Raw genomic sequence first — 10,499 nt, forward strand, 5'->3', positions numbered from 1 at the left:
AAGGGTTTTACTTTCTATAGTCCCGAGGACGATAAGACTTTCATTAGCATGAATGCTCGTTTCCTTGAGGAGGACTTTATGAAGGATGCAAAACCTAGAAGCAAAATTGTGCTTAAAGAAAAGTTGGGTGAGGAAGCTTCTACCTCATCTGTAAGAACTGTTCTTACCCCAACTGAAACACAACCTAACTCATCAGAATCTCGTCAAGTAGTACTTTGACGTAGTGGGAGGGCTACTCAAAAGCCTGACAGGTACATGTCTTATGGAAACTCTCTCGTAGCCGTCTCTGACATGGATGATCCTGTTTCCCATAGCCAAGCAATGGCTTGTTCTGAATCAAACCTTTGGCTTGACGCCATGAAAGTTGAAATGCAGTCGATGTATGTCAACAAAGTCTGGAAACTTGTAGACCTTCCTGAAGGGATTAAACCCGTAGGGTGTAAGTGGATATACAAGAAGAAAAGGGGTCCGGATGGAACGTCGAGACGTTCAAAGCACGATTTGTGGCTAAGGGTTATACCCAACAAGAAGGGATTGACTATGAAGAAACCTTCTCGCCAGTCGCGATGCCTAAATCCATCTGCATACTCCTATCCATAGCTGCAGCCCTCGACTATGAGATCTGGCAAATGGATGTTAAGACAGCCTTCCTGAATGGCAATCTTGACGAGCGCATTTACATGGCTCAACCAGACGGTTTCGTGGATAAAGGTCAAGAGACCAAGGGTTGTGAGTTACTTAAGTCCATTTATGGACTAAAGCAAGCATCTAGGTCATGGAATATTAGATTCGATGAAACTGTGAAAAGATTCGGCTTTGAACAGTCAATAGATGAGCCTTGTGTTTACAAGTTAATACACGAAGGTAAAGTTGTGTTTCTGGTACTATATGTCGATGATATATTACTCATTGGTAATGGCGTGGGTAAGTAATCTGAGGTAAAGGTCTGGCTGGCAAAGCAATTCGATATGAAGGATCTAGGAGAAACCGCGTACATTCTGGGGATCCAAATCTTTCGAGATAGGAAAAACTGGACACTGTCGTTCTCTCAAGCATCTTATATTGATAAGGTTATGGATCGCTTCTCGATGCAAGACTCCAAGAAGGGCCAAACACCCTTTAGGCATGGAGTTTCACTCTCTAAGGACTAGTCTCCCAAGACTGCACAAGAGATTGAAGATATGAGGAAGATTCCTTACGTCTCTGCCGTAGGAAGCCTCATGTATGCTATGCTTTGCACTAGACCTGACATCTGTTTCGACGTTGGCGTAGTTAGACGTTTCCAATCCAACCCTGGACCGGAGCACTGGATTGCTGTTAAGCATGTTCTTAAGTATCTTCGAAGAACTAGGAACTTGATGCTTACATACTCAGGTACTGACCTGACTATGACGGGATATACCGACTCCGATTTTCAAGCGGATAAGGATTCCAGGAAATCCACTTCGGGATCTGTGTTCATCCTTAATGGTGGAGCTGTCGTGTGGAGGAGTATTAAGCAATCTTGCATTGCTGACTCCACAATGTAAGCGGAATATGTGGTTGCTTGTGAAGCATCCAAAGAGGCTGTATGGCTTAAAAAAAATTACTTAAGTATTTGGAAGTTGTTCTAAACGTCGACGAGCCCATGACCCTTTATTGTGATAATAGTGGGGCTATCGCTAACTCAAAGGAACCTCGAAGCCATAAGCGCTCTAAGCATATTGAGAGGAAATACCATTTGATTCGAGAGATAGTGCAGCTCGGAGACGTGGAAGTGAAGAAGATCTCAACTGTGGACAACCTAGCAGATCCATTCACAAAGGCCCTAGCGAACAAGGTCTTCGACCAACATCGAGAGGGATTAGGCATGAAGGACTACAAATATCTTCTTTGAGTCAAGTGGGAGTTTCTTGTCAATGGTGCCCACAAGAAGAGTTGTAGTCTTTATTTTGTACATTTGATGTAATAAAGTCTCACGAAGACTCTTGCTTGTAATTGCTTATTCATTTAATAAAAATTTGAAACGTTCATTCATTCTTCCTTGTCTGTTTGAAGCTTTATGATAAAACATTAGTCTTTAGTCCATAAACAAACTTAACAACTTACGAAGAGACAAATGTAGATTTGCATGAACAAACTCTTTGTAGTTTGCTTAAAATGATATATTCGCAATCTAAGGTCAAAGGACTATTGACCTCAGTATGATTGTTAGGAGAATCTATGATGTCAGGTCATGGGGCATTGAGAGTTGGAGACTCTATAGTTCTTCTAGGTATCTTCCGAAGGTACTGAATTGACCAGTGCATTTCTAGAGACAAAATAAGAACAAACCATTTAACCTCTTATGTCTCGAAGTCACTACGTATGAATTGCATCGTGCTTACCTTAATCCTGAAATGAAACATGTAGGCGTCTTACGTGCGCCATCTAGGCGTCTTAATTGCGCCATGTAGGCGTCTTAGGTGCGCCCCGAGGGATGACTTGGTTGCGCCATGTAGGTGTCTTACGTGCGCCATGTAGGCGTCTTAATTGCGCCATGTAGGCGTCTTAGGTGCGCCCCGAGGGACGACTTGGTTGCGCGATGTAGGCATCTTAATTGCGCCATCTAGGCGTCTTAAGTGCGTCCCGAGGGACGACTTTGTTGCGCCATGTAGTTGTCTTACGTGCACCATGTAGGCGTCTTAATTGCGCCATGTAGGCATCTTAGGTGCGTCCCGAGGGACTATTTGGTTGCGACTTGGTTGCACCATGTAGGCGTCTTACGTGCGCCATTTAGGCGTCTTAATTGCGCCATGTAGGCGTCTTAATGTCCTTGTTCCCGTTTGTGTTCGGTTTGAGACTTAATTTTTTTTTGGTGGAGCGTGCTTTCTTGAGGATCTCCTTACTGTTACTAGCCCCCCGAGTTTTTAGGTTATAAATTTTGCTTTTGATAACTGGAAAACTTATATAAAAACATATTTTGAAAGGGAAATCTTGAACTTTATTACAATGGGAAAATGGGAAATTAAAACAATAAAACTAGGAGGTTCCTAGCTACTAGTAGTACTGCCTCAAGTGTTCCGCATTCGATGGGTGACAGATCGGACTTCTGTCCGTGTGTTCTATGTAGTATGTTCCGTCATGAATGACTTTGCGAACTTTGTAAGGCCCTTTCCAGTTTGGACCTAGGACGCAAGCCCCTTGCACTTATGTATTCTGAAATACCCGCCTGAGTACGAGGTTTCCGACGGCAAAGGTTCGCCTTTTGATCTTGGAGTCCGTAGCTGACTTCCCAGCTGACAGCGATATTGAAGACCTAGGGCTCGCGCTCGTGGTAGAGGTTGTCCCAGAGTCGAGGCGGCAAGAATCGCTCTTCGAGTCCAAGGACCTGATGGCGACTACCGGGTGGTTCGTGGCCACCAGAAATAACTTGTCACAAAATGAGTAAACTTTCGAAAACAATTTTCAAGCTCATAATTTTAATTACATGTACATGCATATCTTTGACCATAGCTCTGATACCATTTGTTAGAATTGATCTAGGGTTAAGAAAAGATTTAACGCTTCGAGCAAGAAGTGGAATTTAAAAATTTTCTTTAAAACAAGTAAAACATTTCTACTAACCTAGAAAAAGAGCAACTACATATAAATAAAACTATAAATGAGCAGTATATGTTTACTGACCTTTGAGAAGCTTGAACGTTGAGAAGCCTTAGGATGGTTGAAACGTTCATCTTCCCTCGCAGCACGTCTCTCTTCTTTCCTCGGGAATTCCAGCAACCACGAAAGTTTCTATCACAATACTCACTCGAGAAAGAAATGAATTAGTGTGTGGGCACTTTTAAACACGAAGACTCAAGAACAAGTCTCAAAGTCGAAGAGCTAAAACACTAGGTTAAATGTGGACCTAGGTGCCGAAACAAAAACAAAAAGAACTAGAGAGAGAGAGAGAGGGAGAAGGGGCGGCCACAAGGTCTAGACAGAGAAGCTCTCAATCTCTAACTTATGTGGGATGAAAAATATGAGGAATGAGACCAGTATTTATAGGAGAAGGATTACCTTCAAAAGGTAGTTTCCTCTTTTCCATAGAATATCACATATTCATGAGCAAATCATATTTCCTCTTTTTCTACCTCATGGACGTCCAAGCTAGTCTTCATGACACCTTGGATTTGTTTCCTCGTTTGTTTTCTCATTAGTTGGCCGAAATTAGCTTTCATTCTAAAGGAAATTTGTTTCCTCTTTTTCTTTTGGAAACTATCTTTATACTTCAAGGAAAAAAATAATCTCTTTCACACTATGGCATGCACGAAATTTACTCTCTCTTTTCCTTGGGTTGGATGTGCAAGGCTTCTAGAAGGAGCTTCTAGATTTTTCTTCATTTGTTCATGACAATATAAGAATAGCCCATTAAGAATTTTCAAATAAAATTCCATGAAATGAAATTAATCGTCAAGGCCCAATAAACTCTTCATGGCCGAGTGGTTTAAGTTTCATTTGTCATCATATGACAATGTCCAAAAATTTATTGACATTCATTTCGTCCTATGTCCAAAAAGACAAAAATACCCTTTAGACAATTTTCGTAAAACTTGTCTCGTTCTTGTTTTGACATAGCTTCTAGTTTAACTATTCCTACTTGATATGATTTGTGAGAGTGGCCTCATGGATCCAAATGAACAAAGCTTGAGCTAAAATACTTGGATTCAATAGTTCACAAACCTTTTCCAAGTTTATCTGAATGTCAACTGACTCCACTAAAGAGTTGACACTGAGAATCTCTTGGTTCAAATGAATTTATTTTCTACTCAAGAATTCAACTAAATTGTAATGAGTGGATCCACTGAATATTATCTATGTTTACCCTTCATTAATTTCATCAACTAGTCGGGATTTACAAAATTACCAATTTACCTGTCTAGCTGTTATTTCCTCAACTCCTTTGTCGCTTGTGAATAAGTTAGAAACAATGTATTGACGAGGAGCTAACAAGTCACAATGTTTCATCGAAAATAGTCATGACTCAATTTGGAGACTGGCCAGTTCATTTATTCACATTCTAAGGAACAAAGCATGAGGTGATATACATTGCATTTTAGCAATCTTGTACATGAATTCTATATCCATGAGATCTTCACAAAGTTATTCAGGACATCTTCATAACTTAGTACTTAACCGGTAGGTCCTGTTCAGAATCACGTAGTGAGTCCGAACTCTGACTTTCTCAAATGAGAATACGTAAGCTATGAAATGGCATGTCTCATTTCAGGATTGAGGTAAGGATGATGCAATTTATACATAGTGACCTCGAGACATAAGAGGTTAAATGGTTTGTTCTTATCTTGTCTCTAGAAGTGCACTGGTCAATTCAATACCTTCGGAAGATACCTAGAAGAACTATAGAGTCTCCAACTCTCAATGTCCCATAACCAGACATCATAAATTCTCCTAACAATCGTACTGATATCAATAGTCCTTTGATCCTTAGATTGCAAATATATTGTTTTAAGCAAACTATGAAGAGTTTGTTCATGCAAATCTACATTTGTCTCTTAACACTACCAAAAATTTGACCTCTAACTACTGCCGAACGCTGTAGTCATTTTAAATCCACTACAGTTTATTGACTGTCATCTATTGCACTGGAGTCTTATCTCTTTGATTATGACTCCAGTGTTTGGCCGTAGTGTATCTGTTTTATAAGACTGTAGTTAAAATATATAACTACATTGTTTAGATGTAGTCTTACTAGTGGCATCTATAAATACTACAACATTATGCTGTAGTTATATAGAACTCAATTACATAAGATAAAAAAAACTACAGTTTTAACAAGTAGTCTTAATTGAGTAAATTGGACAGACTACGACGTTTTTGTGGCATGTATTGCACTGGAGTCTTATCTCTTTGCATATGACTCCAGTGTTTTCTGTTGAAGACTACATTTTTATAATGCAGTTGTTCAAATTTTGAGTCAATAAACACTACAGCTTTAAAGAGTAGTTATAATTAATTGAGTTGGATAAACTACGGCGTTTTTGTGGCATCTATTGCACTGGAGTCTTATCTCTTTGTCTATGACTTCAGTCTTTTTTGTTGAAGACTACATCTTTTAGGTGTAGTTGAAAAATTGAGGTGGTTCATGTTTTTATCTTAGACTACTGCGTATTGTTGTAGTCTAGGAAGATAGATATTTATATTTAGCTTTAAGACTACATTTCATTCAATCAATAATAAATATCATTTACATAAATATGGCATTACAAGTTTTTGGAATATAAGAAATACACCCAAAATTAGTACTGGAAATAAGTAATAATTAAAACTATTGAGAACCAAACTAAGAGAGGTGGGTATTGATTACTAAGTTAACAAAGCTCCCTTGACAAATCTCAAATATCTTGGAAACTGCAAAACAAGTAATTAAACATTCAATACAACAAGTGACAAGAATGCATCAGATGAATAGATGTTTAATAACATAACTGATATTAAACATATAAAGAGATTAATCCATGGACACAGTTGCAGTCAAGAAGATTAAAACCAGAATTTCTCCGAACAGTCAATAAAATGAACCCATAGTATTCTGTTATTGACAACTCCATAATAAGCATGACCAATCATAACAGTTATACTCTTATATTTTCAAGTAGGACTTGCAGAGCTATCATTCAAACAAAGACCAAGTCATTTACCGGCAGAGGGGGGACAAAGCATAACTTGTACCGATTCGGGGCCCGAACCTTCCAAGCCAATGCCACCACGTTGCTCAGAGCCTCCGTCGTTTCTCACAGCGCCTCCGCTTTCCAGAATCGTTGTGAGCTCTGTGGAGCTCACCTATGCCACGCAACAACCTCATTCCGGAGCCTAGACCCTCACACAAACACAAGACCCAAAACAAAGAAACCAAAACAAGCCTTCACAAAATCCAGTACCAAATGACATTGATTTAACAGACTTGCAATACAAGATCAGTAGATTACTTCTTTTGGGACATTTGACGCTGGTATACCTACACCATTAGGATAACTATTAGAAACCTTACTGCAAAAACACCAAAGAGAAAAAAAAACCATAATAAAATCATCAAACCTTCTCTTCAATCGTTCCAGTACTCAAAAGTCTGTAAATATATACTCTTTTCTTTCATCCATCCCTCCAGACTCTTGCAGCAGCCTATAACAAACTGAAAATAAAATATCAAGAAAGCAAGAGCATGTAATGGCCGAAAAAAGATTAAATCTAACACACACAAGTACCAGAGCCATTAGACAAATTCAGTTAGTAGAAAAGATCACGACAATATTAAAGATTAGGTCATTGTTTATAAGCTACAATACGTTCGGGTGATTGCAGAGCTTCTTGAGTGCTGTTATATAAGCTAGAATCTTTGAGTGCTTTAGATCTTCAGAAATCACTCGTTTAATCTATTTTGCAAATAACAACCTCGACCAATCAGATACTATTTTATCAAGATATCCATTCCTGCAAACTTCGTGAAATCACTTTATTCGAAGGAAGTTTAAAAAAGTTACATTTTTTGAATGTATGAAATGGTTATATAGTTCTGACTGGAGAGGAGTCAACTTGCAACAGACTACTTCAACTATCTGTACCAGGCAAAAAATGCGTAAGAACATTTATATCGCAGTTAAATTTATGAAGATATTGAAGAATGTGAGTGATGTTGTTTTTCAAATCAATATATGCTGTAAAAATAAACATTTTTTTTAAGAAAAGGTATCAAATTATGTGTAGAGGTTCAACATCATTTTTCTAGCAGACTAACTAAAAAACATCAAAAGCTACACAAGTCACTTGTCTAGATGCCCCAGAGCAAGATTTAGGAGTCATACCTTTGGTGGAAGATGATTCGACAGTAATGCATTTGTCCTTCGCAAAATAAACTGAAATAATGGGCTTTAAAGTTAGTTCCAGGCAATCCAAAAAATAAAAAACAGTGGTAGCATAACTACTTAATCTCTATCAGAGCATACTTTTATAGCTTCATTAGTCAGTTCTAAGTTTCATATTTCCACATATGTATATGTGTGAATTGCTAAGGAAGCTAATACAAAACTTTGGAAGAAATATAACTAATATTTTGTTTCAGAAAGTCACCCAACCTGATTAACTTTTGCACTTAGATCTGCAGAACGCTCAGAGCCTAGCTTCCTTTCTTCTTCAGTAGCACTAGGTTCCCGTCCACATATAATTGGTGCCTTAATAAAACATTGTTAGTCTTAAAACAGAAATTTAATCACCAATAATGTCTAAAAAAATTGAATTTAATAGCATTGGTTGAGTTTATGAGATAGATATGCTCCTCGATTTTAGGAATAGGAAGATATATGCATCATGTTTCACTTTGAAAGTAATCTAACTGCACAATAAAACTGTTTCTTGCACAATATGCACAGAAATCGAAAAAAAATTAAAAAAAAAAACAAATCAACCATTAATTAAAGTAACAATGTGAACCATAGATAAAATTCCTTCTATGAACTCAATACCTACATGAAGGGCATGTGATGTGTTGCAGGGATATCAATACTGGGATTAGATATTTTATAAATGCAAGACTCAAACTAACAAATCCACTTGAGTCCCAAACATGAGAAGTTAGATATTTTAATGGCAAGATCATAAATCAAAATTTTATGTTACCCCCAAAAATCCTAATATATGCTTTCTAAATAATGAAAATAACAGAGAAGAATGAGGCTCTACCTCGAAATGACGACGAATAACGCGACGAGGCTTAAATATGTCCTCTGTTGTCAATGGTGCCCACAAGAAGAGTAGTAGTGTCTATCTGTGTACATTTGATGTCATATAGTCTTACGAAGACTCTTGCTTGTAATTGCTTATTCATTAATAAAAAGTTGAAACGTTCATTCAATCTTCTTTGTTTGAAGCGTTATGATAAAACCTTAGTCTTTTAGTCCATAAACAAACTTAACAACTTACGAAGAGACAAATGTAGATTTGCATGAACAAACTCTTCGTAGTTTGCTTAAAACGATATATTCGCAATCTTAGGGTCAAAGGACTATTGACCTCAGTATGATTGTTAGAAGAATCTACGATGTCTGGTTATGAGGCATTGAGAGTTGGGGACTCTATAGTTCTTCTAGGTATCTTCCGAAGATACTGAATTGACCAGTGCACTTCTAGAGACAATATAAGAACAAACCATTTAACCTCTTATGTCTCGAAGTCACTATGTATGAATTGCATCATGCTTACCTTAATCCTGAAATGAGACATGCCATTTCCCACCTTAGTATTCTCATTTGAGAAAGTCAAAGTTCGGACTCACTATGTGATTCCGAACAAGGCCTATTGGTGAAGTACTAAGTTGTGAGTCTGTCATGAGTAACTTTGTGAAGTTCTCATAGATATGGAATTCATGTACAAGATTGCTGAAATGCAATGTATGTCACCTCATGCTTTGTTCCTTGGAGTGTGAATAAATGAACTGGCCAGTGTCCAAATTGAGTCCTGACTCTTTTGGATGAAACAATGTGACTTGTTAGCTCCTCGTCAATACATTGTTTCTAACTTATTCACAAGCGACAAAGGAGTTGAGGAAATAACAGCTAGAAGGGTAAAATGGTAATTTAGTAAATCCCGACTAGCTGATGACATTCATGAAGGGTAAACATAGATAATATTCAGTGAATCCGCTCATTATAATTAGGTCGAATTCTTGAGTAGAAAACAAATTCATTTGAACCGAGAGATTTTCAGTGTCAGCTCTTTAGTGGAGTCAGTTGGCATTAAGCTAAACTTGGAAAAGGTTTGTGAACTTTTGAGTCCAAGTGTTTAGCTCAAGCTTTGTTCATTTGGGTCCATGAGGTCACTGTCACGAATCACATCGATAGGAATAGTTAAAGTGGAAGCTAAGTCAAAACAAGAACGAAAATAGTCAAAAGGGTATTTTTGTCTTTTGAGACAAAGGATGAAATGAATGTCAATAAATTTTTTGACAAGTTCATTTGATGACTTAATGTCACTCGGCCATGACTTGATCATTGGGCCTTGTGAATTAATTTCATTTCATAAGAATTTTATTGAAAATTCTAAATGGGCCTTTTCTTATGTTGTCATGAACAAGTGAAGAAAATTCTAGAAGCCTTTTCTAGAAGATTATGGGCGCCTACCCTATAGAGAAATAGGAGAGTTTATTTTGTGCATAAATGTATTTAGATACTTGCCAAAAGAAAAAGAGGAAACAAATTTCCCACACATGCATGGGGAATTTCGGCCAAGTGAGAAAAGGGCAAGCCAAGGAACAAAAAAGGAAACAAATCCAAGCCTCTAGGAAGCAGCCTTGGGCGCCCAAGATAGAATGGGAAATAAAGGATTTTTGCTCATGAATATGTGATATTCTATAGAAGAGGAAACTACCTTATTGAAGGTAAAACCTCTCCTATAAATAGGAGCCCCATTCCTCACAATTCATTCATCCAAAGTTTTAGAGATTGAGAGCTTTTCTCTCTCTAGACTTGGCCGCCCCTTCCTCTCTCTCT

General features: G+C 37.8%; 1 long non-coding RNA gene across 1 annotated transcript; it reads right to left on the reverse strand.

Annotated features, from left to right (window-relative positions):
* Positions 1-7,322: 7,322 nt before the first annotated feature.
* On the reverse strand, positions 7,323-8,152 carry LOC149389933 (uncharacterized). Its single transcript, XR_016300595.1, has 4 exons — positions 8,091-8,152; positions 7,821-7,871; positions 7,500-7,574; positions 7,323-7,391 (listed from the first exon to the last, which is right to left on the reverse strand). It is a non-coding gene; the product is annotated as an uncharacterized LOC149389933 (long non-coding RNA).
* Positions 8,153-10,499: the final 2,347 nt, after the last annotated feature.

This window comes from Urtica dioica, chromosome 8, assembly GCF_054948205.1.
Source record: "Urtica dioica subsp. dioica isolate 48M chromosome 8, U.dioica_male_clone48M_v1_H2, whole genome shotgun sequence".
In the NCBI taxonomy this organism is placed as follows: domain Eukaryota; kingdom Viridiplantae; phylum Streptophyta; class Magnoliopsida; order Rosales; family Urticaceae; genus Urtica; species Urtica dioica.